The 10,360-nt window shown below is 57.8% G+C and overlaps 1 protein-coding gene across 1 annotated transcript in view; it reads left to right on the top strand.

Moving 5' to 3' along the window:
* The first annotated feature begins 9,957 nt into the window (after positions 1 to 9,957).
* The window catches only part of ADGRB2 (adhesion G protein-coupled receptor B2), a 35,699-nt gene continuing 35,296 nt past the window's right edge, over positions 9,958 to 10,360 (top strand). The window contains exon 1 of the mRNA XM_008157026.3: positions 9,958 to 9,994. The gene's annotated coding sequence lies outside the window, so the exon portion shown is untranslated. The remainder of the gene's footprint in view (positions 9,995 to 10,360) is intronic.

Below are 10,360 nucleotides of genomic sequence, written 5' to 3'. Positions count from 1 at the left end.
CAGCCCACTTCGCACCAAAGGGTCCAAAACTCAGGGAGGGTAAGGGTGTTCGAGTGAGTGTGAGATGTGCACATGAACTTGCTCCATCTCTGGGTTAGTGTGTGTGTGTGTGTGTGTGTGTGCATTCCTGGGTATGCACCAGTAGGCTTGCCCCCAGAGCCCGGGGTCAGGAGCCTGTCCCCCACTCCTGTGTGTGTTACATGTGTTTGGGAATGTGCCCAGGTGTGTCTGAGTTAGGGATCATGCGTGTATGTGCAAGTGAGGAGTCGGCACTGCCTGGGGACCAGGCGGTCCTTTCTGTGCTCTAACTTGAGCCTCCTGTGCAGCCACATAGACACCAGGCACACAAACCCACCAACCCACTTGCACACCCACGCAGGTTCCCAGCCCCACAGAGACGGACTCATTTCTACAAAAACATGCCCATGCAGATTCACAGATGCCAGCGCCCGTCCACATGTATGCGCAGACACAGGGACGCACCCTCACACCCCTGCGCACGTCCCCTCGGTGACACAGACGGCGAGCATCCAAACACGTGGACACCTGCAGACACAAGCAGGGCCTGGAACACAGCACACCGACAGGAAGCTATACAGACTCACCCTAAAAATACACACTCGCAGATGCAAACGCTTGGCCACAGTGAGCACGGACGCGCCCGCATGCTCTTGTGGACGTTCACGCAGTGACAGACACCCCGAATGCTGGGCTCCCTGACACACTTCCAGCCCGCCCAAGGGTGTCCCAGAGGCACAGTCACAAAATAGTCACCCGGACACACCACACCCGCAGGCGCGCAGTGGCAGACACTCGAGAGCTGCGCACACACAGTCGCACAGGGCAGACACACTTGGGCCCCAGCTACCTTTGAAATTCAAATCTGCAATCCCTTCAGCTGCTCTGCAGCCCCCACTCCCTGTGGTCCATGGGGCCCTGCGCCCTCACCCACCACTCCTGGCTCAGGGGACTCATTAGGGTCACCAGGTCCTAGAGAAACACATTTCAGGGCAGACCTGGGCAGGACGCAGGGCGCGCGCAGCCTCCGAGGTCCGGCCCTTCGTGAGATGGGAGCCGTGAGCGGCACTGCGGGAGAAGGGGCCCCGTGCTTCCTGCTGTGCCCGGGTGGCCAGGCGTCTCTTGCTCTCCAGGTCAAGGCAGGGGCAGAGCTGACCAAGCTGGTTGGGAGTGGAGATCATGGCCAAGGTCTCAGCCTGGGGAAGGGGCGGGGCTGCCTGGAAAACATTAGTTCGAAAAATCTCCAAAGACGAGAACCACAACGTCACATGTACATACTCAGCACGCTAATCCACACCCCTTGTCTAAGCCATATATATAGATGACACCCAGGCTCACAACTACCCACAGACACACACCAAGTGGTATCACACACCCCCCCCAAACTTGAAGGCTGCCCACATCCCCAAGCACACACAGGGGCACACACCAGAGGCTGGCACAGATACATACCAAACACTGACACACAGAGACAGGCACACACAGGCCTGCAAATGCCATCTACCCTGACTCACACCCCTGCCCAGAGGCACAGACACACACAGGCCTGAAAACACTTTCTCCCCCCCACCCCACGCACACAGGCACGCACACACACATCACATTCAGGCTCAAGCACACACTGAACACAAAGAAACACCACATACTCTGGTTGTACACGGACTCCAACAACAGGCAAATGCATGCAAAAGGCCCACACCCTGCGTACAAACACACACGCGCACTCAGAGCAGAGATCCCCAGAGCCAGGCCCAGGCTTCTGTGCAAGGCCTAGGCAGATACACACAAAACCTGCACACAGACACACCACAGACTTCCCCCACACACTGACGCACACAGCCACCCACACCTGTACCCGAGCTCAGCCCCACTCACTCCCACTCTGACACACAGAACACTGGCTTGGCGATGCACCCCGGGGCCTCTCCCTTCCAACCACAACGTTCAGGAGCCTTCTCTTCCCACCCCTGTCCCATCCACAGGCCTCGCCCCCAAGCCTGGGCCCCCTCAGAGGTCAGAGTTGTGCCAGGGTTGGCAGTGAGATAGAGGCATGATTGCTTTACTGCCAGCGTGAGGTCGAGTGTGTTCAGGGAAGAGGGATGACCTCCTGAGGTATGTCAGCGTGCAGGGGTGTGACTGAGGAGTGTGGCTGTGCCTGCCAGGGAGGTATGTGGGTGTCAGTGATCCTAGTGTGAGGCCCTTCCCAACACCCTCAGAAGTTCTGGTTGCCTCCCCCCAAATCTGGGGGTCTAGCCCCAGCCTCTCCTTGCAGGAGCCAGGCCCTGGGAGCCAGACCCCCTTACGTCTCTCATCCTGAGGGAGCTGGTTTCCTCTGGAATAAGTTGTTTTCCAGGGTTGGCATTTGGTCTGTCCTCAGGGGGTGGCAAGGAGGACGGGGATGAGCCAGGACAGGCAGGGTGCCACTGAATGAGGGGGGCCACGGGTTCTGGCTCTGCCTCTCTCTAAGCACAGTTTTCTCGTCTGGGAAATGGGGAAGGGTGACCGGATTACTTTAAGTGGTTGTTCCGAGGGCTAATTGTGACAATAAGTTAAAAGCAGCTGGCACAGTGTCAGACTCACAGAGAGGCTCAGGAGGATGAGCCGGTCCCTCTAGACCTCTAGGTCACCCCTGCCTGCTATGTCCATTGTGTCCTGCTTGGCACAGCCCAGCCCAGCACGATCCAGGTGGCACAGAGCCCAGGGGAGAGAACCCGGGGCATCCCAAATAGTGGGAACACACTGGGCCCCCACTGCCAGTGTGCCCAGGCCTGCCAAGTGTCCCAGGCCCTCTCCACCAGGCAGGAAGCTGAGATGACAAAGACTACCCCCCCTCCACCAGGCAGGGAGCTGGGAGCCCCTCGTCTGAGGCACCCCTGCGTGTCCACCGGCCGGGGGTGTGGAGACGGGGTATGGTGCTGTCATTTCTGGGTGTCTCGAGTGGTGGCCAGGGCTCCTGGCCCTTCAAGCCTGCAGCAGTGGGGTGTGGGTTAGATCTCCGGGAGAATTTACCAAGGGGAATGCCTGGCTGCCTGCTGTCAACATGGAGGGGCTGTGTCTGACCTCAGCCTGAAGCAGGAGGTGACAGGACTGATAGATAAGCCAGACAGGTTGGCAGTGTGATAGAGGCCCAGCCCCTCACCAGCATAATTGCTTTACTGCTGGGTGAGGGGGCTGGGCCTCTATCTCACTGGACCAGAAAAATGGAGGGTGCAAAACAATAAAAAAAGAAAAGAAAAGAAAAATGGAGGTGGTTGTGTCCTGGGGTTGAATGTGTATGTGGTTATTTATATACCCGTGTATCCCAGCGAAGTGTACACGTCTGTGGGCCAGCGACTGTGTAAGTGTGTGGATATGGGTTTGTACATGCATCCGTGTAAGTGCGTGTTTACACAGACAAGGAAGGCAGGAAAGGAAGAGGGTTTCCAAACAGGAGAGGAGGTGCTGCAGAGAAGTGGGTCCAGGGTGCGTGCACACACACACACACACACACACACACACACACACACACACACACACACACACACACACACTGTCCAGGTCACACCATGGCTCCTGCTGCTGCCTTTGCTGCATGATCTCAGCAGATAACTCCTGCTGGTGTGTCTCTCTCCTGGGGCGAGGGAGGGGGTGTGGGGGTGGAGAGGGGCAGCGGGGAGGGAGTGGCCAGGGAACCCTGGGAAGGCCTGAAGGTCAGGGACCCATTCTGAGTCATCGCCATGACCCGAGAATCTCGAACAGCCTGCAGCCCTGAGTAAGCCTGAAAGGGCGCACGTTCACGCAGGTGACACCTCCCTGGGTCTGGCACTGGGAGAAGCACTGAGTCTTTGTCATCTCATGTGACTCAGCCAGGTCTGCCAGGTTAGGATCTTTACTTCCATTTTACAGACGGGAAAACCAAGGCTTTGAGAGCAAACGTGACCTGTCCAAGGTCACACAACCAGTGAGGGACACAGGCCGATGTCTGGGTCTGTGTGATTACAGGGCCTGAACTCTTTTTAAAAAATATATTTTATTGATTTTTTACAGAGAGGAAGGGAGAGAGAGTTAGAAACATCAATGAGAGAGAAACATTGATCAGCTGCCTCCTGCACACCCCCTACTGGGGATGTGCCCGCAACCAAGGTGCATGCCCTTGACTGGAATCAAACCCGGGACCCTTCAGTCCGCAGGCCGACGCTCTATCCACTGAGCCAAACCGGCCAGGGCGGGGCCTGAACTCTTGCTGCATCGTCACAGGAGAAACTGTGAAACACTGCTTTACTGGACAAACTTCGGCCAGGGATCACACACTGGGGGCTCTGGGGGCGCAGGGCCGTTGTTTGCCTTTCACCATGCATGCAGCCAACAAATACTTGTTAGTACCTACCACGTACCTGGCATAGTGCTCTGTGCCAGAGGAGCCGACTGCGAATGGATGGACAAGGTCCCTGCCTTTACAGAACTCACAGTCCAGTGGGGGAAACAGATGGCGTAGGTAAATAACACATTTTCAGAGTAGTGAGTGTTAGAAGAAACTACAAGGCCATGGGAGGAGCAACTGGGTGCTCTAGGAATTTAATCAGGGGAGACATCCTAGAGGAGGTGATGTTGGAACTGAGATCTTCCTGATGAGGGGTCAGCCATGGGAAGTGCTGGGAGAAGGGTTTGGAGTTTTCCAAGAACAGTAAGGAAACCTGTGCTACTCAAGTCTAGTGTGGGGTGGGATGAGGGTGGGGAGGGCGATAACTCTAGAGAGGCTGGTAAGGGTAGTGGGGAGCCATTTGAAGGGCTTAAGAAATGGTGCTGATTTACACGTTAAAAAGATAGCTCAGTGGGCTCCAGGAGGACGGATTGGGGTGGTGAGGAAGAAGCGGGAGCCCAGAGATTAAATAAGGGAGAGTTTAGGCACCAGAGGATGGTGGTGGCTGGGACTCTGGTGTTGGCGGTGGGGGTGTGACGAGTGAATAGATCTGGGATGCTTGGGGAGACAGAGGCGCGGGATTTGCTGATGGCCTGCATCCTCACTGGCACGGATGCCTAGAACAATAGTAAACACTCAGTATTTTTTTAATTGAATGACTAAAGACACCTTTTCAGTGCCAGGCTCTTATGCCCACCCTCCAGTACAAGGCCATGCATATTAAGATCACTCCGGACCTTAAAGATCTTTTCCACCCTTTGCCCTACGGACCAGGGGCCAGAGGATGCAGGTACTGACCTTCTGGGAAGATCCGGGTAGGCAGCGTGTAGGCCTCCCTTCTCTCCCTAATCTACATCACCAAGGGAGTGACAGACACGCAGCCTGGGTTGCCCCCGGCTTCCCGGCATCTGCAGCAGGAAGGATGGAAGCTAGACATGTAGGACTTCCCCAGGCACAGAAGGACAGTCCACCTTTTCCGGAATGCCCCTCCCGCATCCGTGACATCAGAGCAGTGAGGGTTTGTCATAGGAGCTCTGGGACAGACCTGGTAGAAGACCATTACACAAATTTGGGTGTCTTTGGGGACATGTTGGGAGCTCCTGAGAGGTGCCCGGGGTGGGAGTGGGGGGCTGAAAGGAGATCTTTGAACACAGAATTCTGGGTGGGTGGGTGCCTGGCTGAGTGGCAATGGAGGGCAGGAATTGAGGGAGGGGCGCTCCTAGGTCCCACCAGCTGGAAAGAAAGCTCAGGCTCTGGGCAAAATAAATCACTGGGCAGGGAAGAACATTTTCTCATCTGTTTAAAGGGCAATGAAGCATAGCGGTGGCTGGCCCAGTGGGAGGCAGAGCTGAGGTCAGGCGGGTAAGGCTGGGGTTGCTCCCCTCTTTGACCTCCCATCCTCCCCTGAGCTGTCCCACTGACATCTGTGCTGCCTCCCGACTGGGCCCCTGGTGGCTGTTACTGCTAACAAAAACACGAATTAATTGGCAATAAAAAATAATTCCAGCCCTGGATGGTGTGGCTCAGTCAATGGGAGCATCATCCCGTGCACAGAAGGGTCGTGCGTTTGATTCCCGAACAGGGCACACACCTAGGTTGCGGGTTGGATTTTTGGCCCCCGGCAGGGTGCGTGCAGGAGGCAACCAATCGATGTTTCTCTCTGTCTCTTTCTCCCTTCCCCTCTCTCTAAAAACCAATGAAAGAAATGTCCTTGGATGAGGATTTAATAATCTTCTATAATAATAAAAGCATAATATGCAAATCGACCAAACGACTGAACAGCAGAACGACCGTCCTGTCCGGACGACCTTCTGGACGACCACACTAAGACATGCACTGGCGCCAGGCCAGCCAAGGCGAGTGCGATGCGATTGATGGGGGGTGGGGGAGTGGGGGGGCAGGGAGCACCATCACCCCACGATCACCCCGCAGAGGGAGGCCCAGGCCAGCCAAGCGATCGCACCCCATGCCTGTTGCCTGCAGAGGGAGGTGACCTGGTGGTGGCGGATGGGGGGGCAGTGCTGCACAGATGGCAAGCAGTGGCAGCGGCGGGGCCAGCTGCCGGCAGCTGGGGAAGGAAAGCCCTGATAGGCCCTGATCACCGGCCAGGCCTAGAGACCCTACCCGAGGGGTCCCCGATTGCGAGAGGGCGCAGACCAGGCTGAGGGAACCCCCCTCCCATGCACGAATTTCATGCACTGGGCCTCTAGTAATAATAATAATTTAAAAAGACCTTTTTCAGAGGTGTAACTGTTGCTAATCCATATCTTTTACCTTACTGAAGCCATCAGTTAAACCCAGGTGAGATCATTTATACCATTTCACAGATAAGGAAACAGAGGCTCAGAAAGCTAAAGGGACTTACTCAAGATCACCTAGCATGGCAGTGTGAGAGCACAGAAGAGAGCCTGACTTCTACTTGCCCTGTGGGATTAGACCCCTCCCACCCACCAGAGGTTCCAGAGGGCGACCCTATGGGGGAAAGGGCTGGGGTCATTGTCCTTTGCCCAGTCTGTGCGGGATGTCCCTCCACTCTGCCCAAGCCCTTTGTGCTTAGCTCTGGCTGGTGCCCTTTCCCGTGCCTGGTCTCTGCTCCAGGCTCCCTGGAGGCCCCTCCTGGGGCTAAGACTTGCTCTTTTCACCCCCGTCTGGGCTGTTGGAAAAGTAATTTTTCTTCAACCAGCTGGATTTGAATATGGAAACAATTTGTAATTACTCTGAGTCCTCCTGGGTGGCATCATCACCAGAGTGAGCCTGGAAGGGCAGGGGCTCCTGGGAAAGGAGGTGGGGAAGCCCTGATGTGGGGATGCACTGTTGGGAGGGGTTCCAGAGGTTTGCCCTAATCTAGCCTGCTTCTGCACAACCCCTAGGGGTCCTGCTCTCTCCACCCAGTTCCCAGAGCCCTCCTGCCTTGCTGATCTCCTCACTCTGCCACTGTGAGCCCCTGGTAGGTGGTGCTGTCTCTGTCAGTCCTTCCCTCTGTCTGACCACCTGTCTTTCCTAGGGCATACTTTTTTTTGTGTGTGTGTGTGGCTGAAAGAATGGGGTCAAGAAATCAAAGGACTAGCAAGGAACAGAGAAACAGACAAAATGCTGCTATCTCTCTGGACCCAGCCCCTCCTATTACCTCGCACGCAGCTGGATTCTGGGGGGAAGGGGAGGGCCTCAGGGATCCAGCTGCATCACATCTGCAAGAGACCTGCCGAGTTTCTCTGGGCTCTGGGTCTCTAGTATGCTGTCATGAATATTCATAAAGAGGGAGGCAGCTCCCTAGGAGTGGAAGGGGCTAGAGCTCTGTAGGATAGAGTTCTGGAGGCTTCAGAGGGCCTGCTCCTACATCCTTGTGGGTACCCCATGTCTCAGACATTCTCCCCACCTTTGCCCACCACATTAAGGCCTCAATCCCAGCAACCGCATTGCCCCTCACAATGCCCAAGTAAGGAGGCCTGGCATCTTCCCTGCCCGTGGGGCGGCTCTCAACACACCAAGCAGATAGCAAGCTGCCTGGCTTGGCTTTCACAACAGGGGCTGAGCCTCAAAAGCCAGAGACCTGGGGTGTGTTTGGGGGGTCCAGAAGGACGCAGGTGCCCTGCCTGCCAGCGCTGGGCCCAAGGCACAGGCCTCCTTGGGCTCACGCTGGGAAAGGAAAGGTGCCGGCCCTCCTCCCTGCCTCACACAGCCTCATAAATCCCCTTAAGGTGACGGGTGATATTCCTTCATCGCCCCTTATTACCTCCTTCCATTAAAGTCGATAATCTCTCACAATCATTCACAACAAATGTCACTGAGGCTGCTGGATGGGGGAGGGACTCGGGGAGGAAACAAGGGGCTTTTTCTTTCTGCCTCTTCCTGGTCCTACCCTGGGAGAGGTGGAGTCTTCTCATCCTACCCCCGTCTCCAGGGAGACACAACTCAAGGGGCTTCAGTGGAGAAGTGGGGTTGGGATTGGGCGGACTGGGGACTTCCTTCTTCCCACGTTTGGTCCTTTCCTGGCCAGAGAACCTTTAAAAAGTAGGGTTCCATCTCACCCTCACTGCAAAGTTGCCTCCCTGCTGGCTTGTCCTCTGACCAGAGACATCTGATTAACCTACGTGTCTTTGGCCAAAGTGGTGTGTCCCTGGTCTGCCCATCTTCCTGGTGGCAACATGCCCAGGCCACAAACCACCCAACCAGGGCCCAGAGCCACAGGCATTTTCCTGGGTGCTGCCTTTACCATGCGGCCTCTGGCCCAACCCAACTGTCCCTGGGCACAGTGCCAGGATGGGGAGGGGGTGGGTCTGTACATTTCTGCTGCTTTTACACAAACAGATGCAACATGGGGGCGCCCCTGGCACAGGGAAAGGCGCTTATGGGAATAGACAAGGCAATCAGGAAAACATGTAACACACTGCACACGTGTAGCATCCCCATGCCTAGGGACATGCAACATTGCAGAGTTTACACCACAGTATGCACCGAATATACCACACTGCAGTGTACATACGTGGCTCCTACGTACAAGTGACTCACAGCACTCAGCACATATGTGGCACTTGTAAGCTTGCACACAAATAGCATCTCTACATACAATAACAAGCAACACGAATTCAGGACCTGAGCATATGTAAACACACCGTGCATGTGTGTAGCAGTTGCATGCACAGAGCCAGTGAACATTGCAGTGCACACATAAGGCACCTGTATGCATAAGCATATGCAAAGTTCAGCGCACATGAGTGGCACCTGCATGCACCGGGACATGCAATTTGCAATGCACATGGGGGCGGGGGTGGAGGGTGAGCAAATGCTCCAGTCCCCAAGGCCCCTGAGACCCTGGCTGACTGCGATGCCTCGAGCCTAGGGGATCGCTGGAGGGGCGCCGCGGATCGCCTCGTTCTGCTGGTTGGGGAGGCCCTGGGCGGGGCGGGGGCTTACCCTGGGCTTCTCCCGCGCCGGCGCCTGGGGCTCAGGGCGGGGAGGGGAGGGCGCGCTTGGCTCGGCTGGCGCTGCTCCCCCTGTAACAGGAGGCGGCGTACGTCGCCCCCGCCCCCCGCCCCTTCTCCCGCGGCTCCTAGCGCCCGGCGCGGCGCGCGCCCCCTCCCGGGTCCGGCCCGCGCAGGCGCCGCGTCCCGCCTCGGCCGTCACTCGGCCTGGCGCGCGCTGCGGGCAGCGGCCGGAGCAGCCGGAGGAACCCGGTTCGGCAGCGGCGGCGGAGGCGGTGGCAGAGACAGCTGCGGCGGCTCTCGGAGACCGAGGAGGATGCGGCGCCGGCTTCCAGAGTCCGGGGCTGCAGCCGCCGCCCGCAAATAGGAGGCGGTGCGAGACGCGGACGGTGATCCGGGCGGGGGAGCGGGGACCGGGGGTGGGGGGCGGCGGCAGGAGCCCGCGCCTGGCCGGGCGCCCGCCCGCCCGCCCCGCGCTGCTCCGCGGCGCCTTTTCTGCACCCGCCGCTCCGTGGATCGGGAGCCTCGGCCCTCCGCGCGGCTGCTACGAGCTGCCCCGCGCTCGGCCAGGCCCCCGCCTTAGGGATGGCAAACTTGTGCCCCTGGGTCGCCTCCGCCAGCGCCGGCCCCCGCTCCTGCTGCTGACGGCGCCCAGGTGAGTGCTCGGCCCCAGACCCCGACGCGGGCCCTCCCCGAGCCCTCCCCGCGGGGTCCGGAGTTTCCGCACTCGCCCGGACTCGGGGCGCTCCCCTACCCATCTCTGCTGATTTCTCCCCTGCCCGAACTGACTTCATTCGGCACCTACCTACCACTCCCCTCTCTTTGAGAACTTACGAGCCTGGGGCCGAGGTCCCCTTGATCTCTGCTGAGTCCCTTTCCTGTCCCCTCCCCCTTACCCATCTTTGCTAAAGCGCCCCCCCCCCCCCCCAATCCTGACCCAGACCTTACCCCATCGCTGTCTCCAGTCTCCCTATCTCTGCGTGGATCCGGGCAGTGCGCCCCCACCTTCATCAGAACCCCC

This window comes from Eptesicus fuscus, chromosome 9 (genome assembly GCF_027574615.1).
Source record: "Eptesicus fuscus isolate TK198812 chromosome 9, DD_ASM_mEF_20220401, whole genome shotgun sequence".
Taxonomy (NCBI): domain Eukaryota; kingdom Metazoa; phylum Chordata; class Mammalia; order Chiroptera; family Vespertilionidae; genus Eptesicus; species Eptesicus fuscus.
This window is presented reverse-complemented; position numbering and strand designations above follow the sequence as displayed.